The sequence below is a fragment of the Podarcis bocagei genome, assembly GCF_964188305.1.
Source record: "Podarcis bocagei genome assembly, chromosome: 3".
NCBI lineage: Eukaryota > Metazoa > Chordata > Lepidosauria > Squamata > Lacertidae > Podarcis > Podarcis bocagei.
The window spans coordinates 79,473,767-79,487,421 of record NC_138127.1 but is presented as its reverse complement, the minus strand read 5'-3'; the positions used below and the strand labels follow the sequence as shown (position 1 = coordinate 79,487,421).

The 13,655-nt window shown below is 40.3% G+C and overlaps 1 protein-coding gene across 4 annotated transcripts in view; it reads left to right on the top strand.

Annotated features, from left to right (window-relative positions):
- Positions 1–13,655, top strand: part of DISP1 (dispatched RND transporter family member 1) — an 85,334-nt gene that overhangs the window by 52,483 nt on the left and 19,196 nt on the right. The gene's annotated exons all lie outside the window — the stretch shown is intronic.

Sequence of the window (13,655 nt, the reverse complement as noted above, 5' to 3'; positions counted from 1 at the left end):
AAGAGGTTTAAAAATAAAAAACCTAACACTTGGTATTGGTAGGAATTGGCATTTTCATAACCAAAATGGACAGCACATTGATCCCCACATGAACTAGGTATAGCGTGTTTTTGGAATGAGCTCTGTAAGAAAATATACACAAAATACGTAATGTCAAAATTTTATCTCCATTGTGAACGTTACTGGAAAGTTCTTTGAGCAGAATACTTGATTCCTCTTTAGACGGTGCACCAGGACTGAGCAGCAGGCTCTGATCCATCTGCCCAATTCTTTTAGTGGTGCAGCCCAAACCAACATTACATCGTGGCATCTGGCTGTGCCACCTACTTAGGTATTTCATAATTGGGTGCTGGCATAGCCTTTTCAAACTTTCTCTGGCACTTTGGCAAGCTCTCCTATATCTCAATTTCTGTTCTTCTTCTATATACCCAGCCTGCTTGGCTTTCTTTTAGTATGAAGACGGAATCAAATCTACTTTTCTGGTAGCTGCCCTCCCCCAGTGTAAGTTATAGTTAAATTAAGCATCCTTGGTTTGGAAGTTGAACATTGTGTGTTGTTCTATAAATATCCTTATCTTCTTCTCTTATTTTTAAACATCAAATTTATTAAATGGTGCTGTTTTTCAAAAGACATGAAATTGACTTTTCCCTGTTGCATTAGATCTATCCCACACACAAAAATGATATTCTTACATAGAAATAATGTAAGGGGTTTTTGTTTATTTCTATTTTTAAATGTGCACATTGCCCTGCACAGAGCATACGGACCTCGGTTTTGTCCAAAAGCTGGGAAGGCAATTAAAAAAAAAAGTGTGTAAAACAGCCCTAGTTGGAAGTCGTTCAGCACTGCAGTGTGCATGTTCTGACAGTGTAATATTAAATGCAGGTGTCCTTCCATTTTTGTATGACACATTAATTAAATTTAGTGTATAATGAAAGCAGCTTTCATTACTGTATATCTCCACATTGTTAACTTTAATTGGGAATTGGAAAGGTAGGGGGGAACCAATATTATTACAGAGGAAAGATCTCTCTACAAATTTAACGAAAAATTGAGACTTGGCAAGTAACCAGTTTGGCACAGCAGGTCATAGCAGGTTTTTCAAGCCTTCTAGAGCTTAGCATTTGTCAGTGACCTAACATTAAAAGAATGAAGTGTTGATTCTTCGTGTTCTAAATTAGTTTTTAAAGAGTGAAGAATTGCTTTTGCTGTTTTTCAGCTGAATTGAATTCGGCATAGTATTTACCTTTGAATTACAGAAACTCTAATGAATTTGAAATAACTGTGTACACTCAGATTGGTTTCAACATTTCAAATAAATGTAGTTGGTTTTGTTTCTAAAAGTAAAGCTGACACTATAGAGCTTGATATCAATAACTTACTAACTTTTTTGCTTTCTTATGTTATGGCGAAGTAGACAGCAGGGACATTGTGTCTCTGTTTGCTGCCCTGGGTGGGCACGCACGCCAGGGGATGAGGTGTGCTGGGGGTGGGGCGGGCTCACCCACTGGAGCCCAGGTGCCGGTGCCCCTCTCCAATGATGCTGTGGATCAGGGGTCAGCAACACTTTTCAGCCGCGGACCGGTCCACCATCCCTCAGACCATGTGGTGGACCGGACTATTTTTTTTAAAAAAATATGAACAAATTCCTACACCCCACAAATAACCCAGAAATGCATTTTAAATAATAGGATACATTCTACCCATGTAAAAACATCAGGCAGGCCCCACAAATAACCCAGAGATGCATTTTAAATAAAAGGACACATTCTACTCATGTAAAAACACGCTGATTCCGGGACCGTCTGTGGGCCGGATTGAGAAGGCGATTGGGCTGCATCTGGCCCCCGGGCCTTAGGTTGCCTACCCCATCCTCTCCACATGTGCCCCAAAACCACTCCAGAGAATTCTGCAACCCTCTGCAGCAGATTTTTGAGGGTGCACAAGGAGTTTCAGCAGAGAGATGAGAGGGAAGTTCCATTGCACAGGTGTAATGGCAACACTGGATATAATCCTATGTTTCCCCTTGTCCGCACAAAATTGGAAAAGGTTTTCCAGTATCTGATGCCTTCAGAATTTTGTACTCCAGAAACTTCTGATCTATGGGTTCTCTGGAATGTCAGTGCATCAGCGACACTTGCTAGGCCTGCCTAGCTCTTTGCTCAAATAAATTAGTCACAGTCAACATTAATTTAGAAAGTTTGTTCAGGCTTTATTAATATCTTTCCACAGATCCCATTTTGCTTATTTAGTGTGCATATGAAAGCAATATGCTGTAGTTTCATTAAAGTGTTCCCCATTGCCTTAGGTTCTATGCAAATATACCACACTGTATTGAAAACCATTTCAAAGTTAATGTCTGGCAAGTTAATGTCTACATACAGTCTGTAGAGGCTAAATTTTATTAGTTTAATAAGATAGCACATTACATAGTCAACCTAAGGCCTTGTTGTAATTACTCTCTTTTTAGAACCAGAGTTCTTTTCAGTTCCCAAAAGGGTTTTGTAAATTCTTGCTTTGGCCTCTGCGCCACAATCCTGGAGTAGTTACGTCTTTTGACCTTTAGAATCTGGCATTTGCAAATGGTAGCAACAAAGTGTTTGAAAACTCATTTCCCATGCCCTTCATCCCTCACCTTCTAAGAAACAGAAGAATATTCAGTACTTAACCTAGTGATCTGTAGTCCTTTGAACTGTAGCGTGCAAATGAGATAATTAATATAACAAGAATATACCTCCATCCCACTGTTAATTATGAAAAGTATTATTTCAGTCCATTTTAAAGCTTGTAGCAAGTTATGAACAAGCTATGCTTGATAGTGCTCAAAATGTACGCTGAATGAACTGTGAGCATCTTAATTCACAGACAAAAAGGCTGAGTTATTTTGGGAAGATAGATGAATAGCTTTCAAAACACTTAAGCAGCAAGGCCCTAATTCTTTAAAAGAATCAGGATAATTAGGGGGAGTCCAGACTCAACAAGGGTGTCTGCTTTTCAACATTCTTGAATGTGTGCAAGTGCTGGACTTTTTATTTTTCTGAAGTTTATTTATGGAATGTGAATGTCAAATATTTGCATAGTTTCAGATATATATTGGGAATTAGAAAGGTTACTCATGACTTCATGACATTTTGGTTGGTTCTAACAGAGGCATTACTTTACTGTAGATCTTGGATTTCTCTCTTTCTAATGGATTATCTACAAGTCTTCCAAGACTTCCTCTGATCGCCCTCCTTTACTTAAAGGCTCTTAGTGTGACCGCATATAATTTTAGAAGTTTACATGTTAATTTTTCAACTAATCATAAATCAATTGCATTTTACCAAATGAACTTCTAACACAGTGGCGCTATGAAATTTGTTCTTATGATGCTTGAAATAATCATGTTCCACTATAAATGTGAGTAGAACATGCAAGGACCCAGCCACTGTTGTTGGCTTGTTTTAGTTTAAAAAAATACAAGGGTCTGCCTTCAGGACAAAATAGACATGGTGGCAGCAGGCCGGATTTTTAATCTCCACTCATCTGTGAAGCTCGTGGGGCAATTTTGCACCATTTGCAGTCTCCCAGACTAACCGACCTCAAAGGGTTACTCAAGGATAAAATGAAGCGGGGGCTTCTTGGACGAAAGGTGGGATATACATGTAATAAATAAAATGTATATGTATGTAGGAGATTTGAACTTGGTGGGGGGCAGTTGAGCTGAAAGCTGAACACTCCACTCCTCTCTCGTACTACATTTCACTCCACAATTTGCCAACTATTGTTCCTCTTCTGGGACTCCAGAAGCAACCCATACCAGGAGAAAAATGGCTGGGGAGAAGTGATGTTGGGAGACAAAGGAACATTGGTGGGGAAAGGTTCAGGAACCTTTTCCATCCCTCCCAACTGCACATTAAATCACAGACCCTACTTTATAGGGATTTGACATGATCCAAATGTTCCACTGTAGGGAAATAACTAGGTTTCCTTGCTGGAGGTCAATAATAACACAGTAGTAAATAAAAAACATTCATTTTGCACGTGCAAGGTGGCAACTCCAGTGCAGAAGTCGCTGCAAAGGATTCCAACGCAATGCAAGCATAGGTAACAGCAACGTAAAATCACCAAACCCACCCCCTTCATTACTGTTAGTTCAGCACAGTCTCAAAGCATCATTTCAGCAACACTGACTAATTAAAGCATTATTTCAGCCATGCTGACTTAATTAGATATGCTGTTAGTCCCCTTTGTTACTACCCTGTTTTACACCATCAGCTATGCATAAGTGCTCAATCTTCCATTCTCTTTGAAGCTTCTGTAGCATGGTTTGTTGCGTTCTCCCATCTCCTGATGGCTCCAATATGCGTTCTTATCTGTAACGCAACTCATTCACTCCCTTTCTATCATGTCCAACATGGCCTTATTTTCTTTCCACCCTCCCATGCCCCAGCTGAACCGTACAAACAAGTTGCCTTGTCCCAGGCTCCCACTAGGTGCTGGGGCAAAACTACCTTGGCTCCCACGTTGAGAGCTGTGGCACTTTCCCCTGGCACCTCGCAAGCTGGGGCCAATGCAGCTTTTCCCCCAACATCGTGGTATATCGCTAGACCGCAATGTTTGGCTGGTGATATACCACAATGCTGAAAAGCTGATATCGCCCAGCCCTATTGACTTGGGGGTTTCTCTAGCATGTCCCTGGAGTAGTTAAAAAATCCTTTGGGGGCATTTTCTTAGTTCTTTTCTGTGGATGAAAAGAAACAACTGTACTAAAAGCACACCTTGTGCATATGTGCAGCCTTATCTGACATTCTGAATCACGGAATAATTTCTCAGGGAAGCAACGTTTTGTTTTGTTATGTTATACATTTTGCTTTAAAAGATTATAAACAATTCTGTACGCGAATCTCCCTTCCATTTCACTGCTCAGTACTGTAAGCACTTTAATGCTGCAAATTCTATTAAATTTTATCCCACTTCTGTTCAGTTACTCTCTGTATTTTTATTTTATTTTATTTTGGTTCTTTCCCCACACATAAAATCAAATGCTGAACTAACTGGCATTTTCTTTGGACGTAGCCTCAAATCTTTCTTTTACTTTTCTCTTAATGAAGACACCAGATTAAAGGAAATAGAGTGGAGTTTTTTTCCCTAAGCCAAGAAAGTAAGTGTCTAAACTAGCTAAAGAAATTTAATAACTAGGTGTGTCAGGAGTGAGTCAACCCCCATTACTGGGTATATAAGCAAGAGACTTGTTTTATACCGCTTGTGGCTAAGCATTGCACATGCTTGGTGAAAACTACTAGTAGAATCTAGATCTCCTTAATGTTGATGCTGGGCTCCCAGTTCCTATGAAAACTGAGAGAGAAATAGCAGTAGAAAAAGAGGGAGGAATGTATAATAATTATATGAGCAAATACAGCACAACCCAAATTTTCCAAATGACCTAGGTGACATCTAAGTCATTCAGATATGTTTGGAGAGCAGGAATACTACTTTACGATGGTTTTGTTGACTTAGGCCCAAAGAGTAAAACGTCCAAAATTAGGATTGCAAACTCTTTTGAAGATGTGTGTGTTTGTAGGAAAGTTGCTTTGTACAAGGTACAGATTTAGCTAACACCCTTCAGGCTGTTTCTAAATTCCATCTCTTAAATAGCAATGTTCCAAAGCTGAACTACTTGATTCATTTTTAAAATCCAAGACAAGGCAAAGCAGCAAACTATAAAATGGCTGATGTCAGGGGTTGCAAGCCTGGTGCCATAGACAGCTGCAAAGGCTTTTACTGGTGCCCCTGGGCAGATGCCGCAGACTCTTAAGCTTTAATTTTTCTTTTTAAATTTTTTTCTAGCCCTTGGAAAAAGAAAGTTGTAGGGCAAAAAGTGCAGGTATCATTTAACCGATTTCTGTGAAATGAGAGTGAGTAGTGTGGCCACCTTGTATATTTTTCCTGGTACTTAGGAATGTGGCCTGTTGCTATTAGATAGCAATAATAACAGTGAGTGAGTGTGATTGTATATCTCCACAGTTGGGACCAGTAGGGCATAGCTAACTTCCTATGGTTTCACATAAGGCTGCCAGGGGTGGCTGCCTCTCTAATTTTGTGTTGTACCACACACATAACTCTCTCTCTCACACACACACCAACAGCTGTTATGTGACTGGTGCCCCAAGCACTCTCTCAAAATGATCCAAAAAGGTTGGCGACCCCTGCCTTGGATCCAGGTGACCTTGCAAATCACCACATCCAACACAACCCTTTCCATTCCCTAAGCTCCTACAGAGGGCCCCCTTCTCTATGTTCCAACTATGGAACCTCGACTGGTGGGGATGGAAGAAAGATCTTCTTTGTGGCTGCATCTAAAATATGTGAACTCTTTGCTTCATAAGGCTTGGTTGGTCTCCTCTGGGGTGGTTTACTCTATGGTCAAAATCTTTCTGTTTAAGCAGGCTTTTTTTTTTAATTCAGTACCTTTTTTATCTGATGCTTTTGGTTTGTCTCCTGTGTACCTATCTGCTTTGTTATATTGCCTCGGGTTTTATATTGTGTTTTTAATTGTTAGGTGCATGAGCACTAGAAAAATATGGGATGAAAATATGTGTATAAATACATCAAACCACCCCCCTACCCTTGTTGATCCATAATGCATGAGTAGCCTTAGATGCTATGACAAACATTTGTAATATTTGGCATGTTTTCACAAATATCTTGAGGATTTCTGTGAAAGTGCATGTGTTATCTTTTGGAAGGTCTCTGCATCATAAGAAAAACTTTTAAGGGATACTAGGAAACACGCAGCTTGCGTTGAGTTTTCAAAACTGTAGTTTGGATGCAGTAAAGAGAGAATTAGTATTTTTAATGAGCAACTATAATCATGCATATAACTATCATTCTGCCCGGACGCTGAGGTCCAGCGCCGAGGGCCTTCTGGCGGTTCCCTCATTGCGAGAAGCAAAGCTACAGGGAACCAGGCAGAGGGCCTTCTCGGTAGTGGCGCCCACCCTGTGGAACGCCCTTCCAGCAGATGTCAAAGCGATAAACAACTACCTGACATTCAGGAGACATCTTAAGGCAGCCCTGTTCAGGGAAGTTTTTAACGTGTGATATTTTATTGTATTTTTGGTTTTTATGGAAGCCGCCCAGAGTGGCTGGGGAGGCCCAGCCAGATGGGCGGGGTATAAATAATAAATTATTATTATTATTATTATTATTATTATTATTATTATTATTATTATTATTATCAATATTCACCCTTCATGTCTCTCCTCTTGTTCAGTTTTGGAGGAGTCTGTTGTCTAGTGTGATTTTTGCTGAATCGTTTCAGTTTCCTCTCAAAGATATAATTGACCTTGACCTTGTGATGCTGCTTGAAATAGGAGGTGTAATGAAAGTATACAAATAAAGTGTGTTATGGAAGCAACTATGTGCCAAAAATGCTGCTGAAAGCCACTTGGTCATCATTTAGGCCAACTATTATTCAATTTCATTTCGGTTATGGAAGGGATGTGGAGAAGGCAGCACAAAAGAATTTCATCTTATGAAGTATTTAGTAGTAAAATGCCTGCTCCAAATTAGATGTTGGCCTGTTCTCAAATTGTGACTCACAGTGATATTAAACTTTTATTGTCTTTGAATATTTCAGAACCTTTTATTTAGCTAACCCAGCAAACTGTATCTTTTCATGAGAGGCCTGAAAGTGGGGTTGGGGGAGAATATTATATGCAGAAATGTGTGCACCAAAAAGTGTTGTTGCCATGTCTGTTAGGGTAAAGCAGATTTGGGCAGGGTTGATTTGGAGGAGAGAAGAGCCAAGAGGGCCCTTTCTTTCTACTCTGGCTGCTTCCCTCCTGCAGACTTCCAGATGTGTGCATTAATCTCACAAATGTGCACCTGTAATTGCTAGAGGGAAAAGCAGTTGAGGAGGTGGAAAAGTTGCAAGTAAAAAGATGAACACCTTCCTCTTCTGCCAAGCATTTGATGCATAAGTCCTGTCCTGGGATAGATGTGAGGGATATTGGCAGTTCTATCTTCTAATTACTTTTACCTGGCCTTACATTATTTTAAATAGTTGCTACCTATCTTGAAATTCCATATATATATATATTATAAATAAAAATAAAATCTTTTTCTTCTTCTTCTTTGGCAATCACTTGTAGCCGAGTAAGATTGTCTTCTATAAACACATTAACAATGAGCCCGTAAGTGACTGTGGAGGCCAATTCTGGGCATTCAGGGCATTATGCATCCATGCCAAAGTAATGCACTTTGCATCTTTGTGTAGGAAAAGGTAATGTTTGAAATGGCCCTGCTGGTTCCAAAACTGAAGACAGAGAATGTCAGAAAAAAATAATTGCAATGGGCAATGCTCAAGGAAAAATAAAGATGCACAATCCTTTGAAATGCAGTATCTCATTTTTGCCTTCTTTTTTAATGAAAGGTAGTGACAGCTGGAAAAACGACGATCTGTAAATCATTTCTAGTAAATTCCATTTGTTCCAAAATCCAAAGCTTAAGCACCATTTTGGATCCCAGCAAGACCTCATCCATTTATAGTCAGTTCCTTTGATTTTCATGCCAGAGACGAATAGCCCTAGTGTTCAAAGGCTGCCAGGACTTTGTAACAGTCTATTTGGATGATAAAGTAATGCATAGATCTCAAACATTTAGCTTCAGTGCTAGGGAGGGGGTGAGGAAAGGGGATCTGGTTTAACCATCAGTCTATTAAGAGAGTAAAGAATGCAGACCCATTACCCAAATATGATACAGGGAAGGGAACATTAGTAAAATCTTAGGTAAGGCTAGAGGCAATGCAAGCTGTTCTAAGATACAAATCCCGGCATATGGGGACAGCATTTTCACTAGCACAACCAATGTACCAGTTTCTAGATTAGGCTACTGTAGTCACGTTTCACTATATATTTGACTTTTCTGGTGGTTTTCTATTAGCATAAAAAGGTAAAGGTACCCCTGCCCGTATGGGCCAGTCGGGTCCGACTCTAGGGTTGCGTGCTCATCTCGCTCAAGAGGCCGGGAGCCAGGCCTGTCCGGAGACACTTTCCGGGTCACGTGGCCAGTGTGACGAAGCTGCAGCTGGCGAGCCAGCACCAGCGCAGCACACGGAAACGCCGTTTACCTTCCCGCTATACAGAGGTACCTATTTATCTACTTGCACTTAAAGGTGCTTTCGAACTGCTAGGTGGGCAGGAGCTGGGACTGAACGGCGGAAGCTCACCCTGCCGCGGGGATTCGAACCGCTGACCATTCAATCAGCAAGCCCTAGGCACTGAGGTTTTACCCACAGCGCCACCCACGTCCCTCTATTAGCATAGTGGCAGGCAAATTGTAAGAAATAACATGAAAAGCAGGGACTTTGCAATGATATTGAAAGACAGAGTGGCAGGATCAAATTGACAATGAAAGGCACTTGGTGGTGGCGTGACAACTTTGATACACATTTGTCTTGAGTTTTTCAATTGTTTTTATTGGGTGAAAATGAGAGTGCTGTTCAGTATGCATAAACCTTTTCCTTGTAACTTTCCTGCAGTTGACTATCTTTATTGCCCACTTGGTGCGAATCAGGCTCCCTGTGCTCCAAAAGTTACAGTCGTAACGAGAGTTATTTTTATTTAATTACAGCAAGATTTCCCTCTTCCATGCTGTGGCACTGTGGTCTAAACCACTGAGCCTCTTGGGCTTGCCGATCAGAAGGTTGGCAGTTTGAATCTGTACAATGGGGTGAGCTCCTGTTGCTGTGTCCCAACTCCTGCCTACCTAGCAGTTCAAAAGTACACCAGTGCAAGTAGATAAATAGGTACCGCTGTGGCAGGAAGGTAAACAGCATTTCCGTATGCTCTGATTTCCGTCACAGTGTTCCATTGCGCCAGAAGCGGTTTAGTCATGCTGGCCACATGACCCGGAAATCTGTCTGTGGACAAACGCCGGCTCCCTCAGCCTGAAAGCGAGATGAGCGCTGCAACCCCATAGTCGCCTTTGACTGGACTTAACCATCCAGGGGATTTGTCTTGATAGGCTGCCTCTTAGCTAGATACTCATTTTGAACAAATTAATCATATTGATGAACACTGGTGCAATGTGAGTCACAGTGTTGTGCTTAGAGAAATGTAAAATAGCTTGCAATTATTGCAGAATGCCACTGTTAACGATAGAATATAATAGCGTTGGCACTCCCCAAACCACCACTTTCCAACACGAATTAGGTGCAAATCCCTTTCCCCATCTAAATATAAAGCTTCAATTATAACAATTTAATTTGGATTTCCATTACTTTCACTGACTTCAACATACTGGAGCAAAAGACAAAGTTAGAAATAATTTGAAGCCAACATGACTGACAGGAAAGCTTCTGTTAATATGCACCCCAATCACCAATTATTAAGCAAGCTACAGCATCCTGTACCAATTTTGTGCTCTATGTATATTTGAACCCAAACAGTAGAACCTTGAAGGAATACAGGCCTATTTATGAGTGACAAGACACAATGTGAGAAGAAAAGTCATGTCCATCTTTAGGCAGAGCTGGGGGCGAAATACAATTGGATGCTTTTTCTCAGAACTGCTAGCCAAGCATATGAAGCTTTAAATGTGGCACTGTATACATTTAGAGAGAACATTTGTTCCTCAATTCTCAATTGTCAGAATGCCAGCATCCTTCAATCATCATCTGTATTGAACTGTAAGCACTTAAAGTTCATGGATCAGCTTAATATGCACTCATGACTTAAATTATATATATAGTAGTGGAGCCATATAAAATAACACTTGAACCTCTGAATGTGAACTCTCAAAAGTTGGAAGGTAAGGGTTTGTAGGGAAGAAAGCATCATTAAACATTATCATGTTTATACTACCCCAGGTAAGTGTTTATAGTTGCTTTCATGTGCCCTATATTTACTATATGTGGCTTAGGGCCCTCGTATTTACGGGACCACCTCTCCTGGTATGCCCCGCAGAGGACCTTAAGGTCCATGAATAACCATAGTTTAGAGGTCCTGGGCCCTAAAGAAGTCAGACTATCCTCCACCAGGGACAGGGCCTTTTCAGTGATGGCTCCGACCTGGTGGAATGCTCTGTCCCAGGAGACCAGGGCCCTTCAGGATTTAACCTCCTTTCGCCGGGCCTGTAAGACAGAGTTAATCCACCTGGCCTTTAATTTGAATTCAGCCTGATCTTTTATTTCCCCTTCTCTTTCCTCCCCCTCCCCTTTTATGAAGATTACCTGCTCTAGGACCCCATAGCTAATTCTCCCCTGGCCTCCTTGCTGGCCCAAGTAGGACTAATTCAGCCAGCTAGCCCTGGTGACTATCTAATGTTTATTGGATGGATTTCCCGCAAATTGATTTTTGAACTTTGCAAATAATACAATTTCCCTTTCTGCTTCATCTTGAAAATGATGACAGTAGTTTTGCCAAAGCAGTCTTCTCTCTCATCATTCTGAATGTTGAGTTGGTTTACTAACTTAACCTTGAACTCTCTCCATAGTATACGATTTAGAGAGTTAGTTTATTAAGCAGAGCCCAGAGACCCGAATTCTGTTCTTGAGCAAAACAAATTAATTTCTTCAGAGACCATAAGCTATCAGTGAGTATCTGTGCCAGTATTTATTTCTTATGTCATACTTGGAGGAGACCCTCTGAAACGAATGGACTTAAGTCCGCTGATTTCAATGGGCCTATGCTGAGTATGACTTTATTTGAGATAGCGTTTAAAAATAATTCACACAACATCTTTCTGGGAAACAAGGACATGAATCCAAATAATTACAGCGCAGCATTTTGTTTTCAAAAAGCAGGAACCACCCTTACCTTTCCCCAGCAATACTTCAAAGCAAGCCACTCTTAAATAATATAAAAAGTAAGGAGTTTGAAAAGCTTTTGGTGACATGGCATGCTGAAAGTGTTTAAACACACACACACACACACACACACACACACACACACACACACGATCTGTGCAGGCCGATGGATATGCCCAAAATTGTTCTGGAGAGATCCCAGCTTGCATCTATGTTCCCTTTTCTACCAACTCAGTGGCTTTAAGCATATTTGAGCTGCACAAAAGCGATGATTAAGTCCTTCAAGTCTGAAATGTTAAAGGTCACACCTGCTATCAAACTGTTTTGTTTCCAAAAGTATGCATTAAAAAAGCTGTGCACCAGAATGAAGCCCTGCACTGTAACCAATACGTTGCAGCTGTTTTATGACAACTTTATTATGTTGGTTAGGAACATTATCCATCTTCGACTTCAACAGTCTTTTCTGTTATGCTTAAACTTAGAAAGGCATAGCAAAATAGAATTTTCCCGCTGCGTTAATGGATGATATGCACAGTTTTAAAAGGTCTTTTTTATGCTCCGGTTTGGTTTGTCAAGAACACCTTCCCCAACTGCTTTGTGGAGAAGGGCAAACACTCCTGACTCCCCATGAGAGAATTGTGGATTAATGTAATTTATCCACGCATTATCCAAATGTTATCAAAAAGTGCATTCCAAGCAGGGCTTGGTGCAACATAGCAGTATAATGAATTCTATAGAATGCCTAATTAAAGCAGTGATAAACCATGACTAGGTCCCCACATTCTTTGCCCTAGATCCAAGTGTAGGCATTTTCTGTTGCATATTGGAGAAATGTGTGTATTAAGGACTGAAGAAGATGGAGTGCATAAGACTGAGGCTCATGTGTTTAAGAACACGCTATTGTTGGTTGCATTGTCAAAAGTGGGCCACTATGTCGAGTGTGATGGTCTTTGAATTCATAGTTGCTTTTCATGGTTTCATAAATAGCATTATCATATAGCAGTTTTGAAAACTGTCTTCTTTCAAAACTAGAAACATAATACCTTCCTTCAATTGAACTTTTCTTGAAAAAAACTATCCACCAACTCAGTAGCTTAGGAGCAAACAGAAGCACCTTTTAGAGTTGGCCTTCAATGTGAAGTAACATTTCTTTTTTTTTACCTGAAGCCATGGCTTAAGTTATTTCTGAACATCTGTTTGTTATGTTTGTCGTGTCCATATATCTGGCATTTTTCAGAGGATTTTCAGCTTTCCCAGGAGGGCCTTTTTTAGTCATCTGATTAGAGTTTGGAAACCAAAGCTTGAATTGCTTTTTCTAAATCAGAGCATGACCGTTTGTTTGTTTGTTTGTTTGTTTGTTTGTTTGTTTGTTTGTTTGTTTGAAGGGAGCAAACAGCTCAGAACTCTTGGCCACGTTCTCTTACTAAAATAATATTGGCATATTTGTACTTACGGATCCAAGTAAAGATAATGTGTATTGCATTTTGGTGTGTACATGAAATATTTTCATATTTAATGCATAGCAGTTTAAAAGCAAACTGCTTTTAAACAATCTAAGAATAGAGGTTTTTAATTTCCTATTTGTTTCTTTCCTGTTAGCCAAGAAAATCAGTGTTGTATAGAGTGTCTTAGGTATGAGCTTGACTTTGGAAATCGACTTGGGAAACGTTTCCAGAATACATTCTGTAGAAAGGAAAGGAAGTGCTGTGGATCATCGTGCGCCCCCCCCCCCCCAATTTTCTATTTAACTTGTAAAATTTGCCTTGGTTTTGCAAGCTCTTAATGAGAAAGTACATCTCATATATCTGCATCAAAATACTAGCACAGTATAGATCCTTGAAAAGCAAACTTACTGTACTAGTTT